Below are 1,076 nucleotides of genomic sequence, written 5' to 3' on the forward strand. Positions count from 1 at the left end.
GGATGTGATAGGGAGAGGGGAAGTGCTGCCACACAGCCTTAGCAAGCCAGGGTGCCAGTTCATTCTCACACTCCTTATTCTACTGAGCTCAACCACAACAGTTGTGATCAGTTTGTCCCAGATCTGTTGAAAAACTTTACATGTCTGCCTAGTAATGGCAGGCACTCCTTCTCTGTGCTAAAGTGTATGTCTACACTATGTAATTTGTAAGGGTACATATAATTTTATAAGATGAAAAAGATCTCAGTGTCCTATTTTATAGATTAGAAAAACAGCTCATGGACTTTTCCAATATTTCCTATTTAACAGCATCAGAGACATCATCTAAACCTGCATCTCCAGCCTCTAAAATAAGTCTGCTATAATTTTAATGTGTTCCCTCTCTCTTTGTCATGAAAATGCAGCAAAGAGCTGTGTCTTCCATTCCAGCCAGCTGGGTAGCAGTGGAAGCTGCACATCGTGGTGTCTGATTGCTATGGCTTATTGTCTGCCAAGTACCAGGACGTATAAGTGAATGTCAGAGAATGGTTGTCCTGTTCAGTTCCATATAAATGAACCCAAGATATTTCCATAATACAAATCTAAGTGAATAGGAAGATCTGCAGTGCATCAGAGAACTAAGAAAATGAAACAAAAACCCTTCAGCTATCAGAGTAAGATTTAATGAAAGGAATTAGTGCTTATTAAACATTGGAAGGTCTGGAGGATGGAGGTTCTTTGGAAAGCCAACACTTGCTCTTCAGTCCACCATTACAGATGACAAAAATCTGAAGTTGCTAATTTTGCCCAGGTCCAGAGCTGCAGAAACAGTTGAGAGTCATAGTACTCTGGGGTGTATCAGAGTAGCAACCAAGAGAGTGATTCACAAGGAAGTGTGGGCAGGGCACTGCAGGTTCACCTCTTTCTTGCTGTCAGATTTAAAAAAAAAAGTCTCTTGTTTCTATGTTTTCAACTAGTACAGCATACTGGAGGGGGGAAAAGCCATTTTTAGAAACATGTATCTCGGGAACCAGCAGTTAGCGTAATGGCTATGTCGCTGGACTCCCACATAGTCGACCGCGGTTCGTGTCCCGGAC

Source organism: Tupaia chinensis, unplaced genomic scaffold (assembly GCF_000334495.1).
Source record: "Tupaia chinensis unplaced genomic scaffold, TupChi_1.0 Scaffold000140_1, whole genome shotgun sequence".
NCBI classification, from domain to species: domain Eukaryota; kingdom Metazoa; phylum Chordata; class Mammalia; order Scandentia; family Tupaiidae; genus Tupaia; species Tupaia belangeri.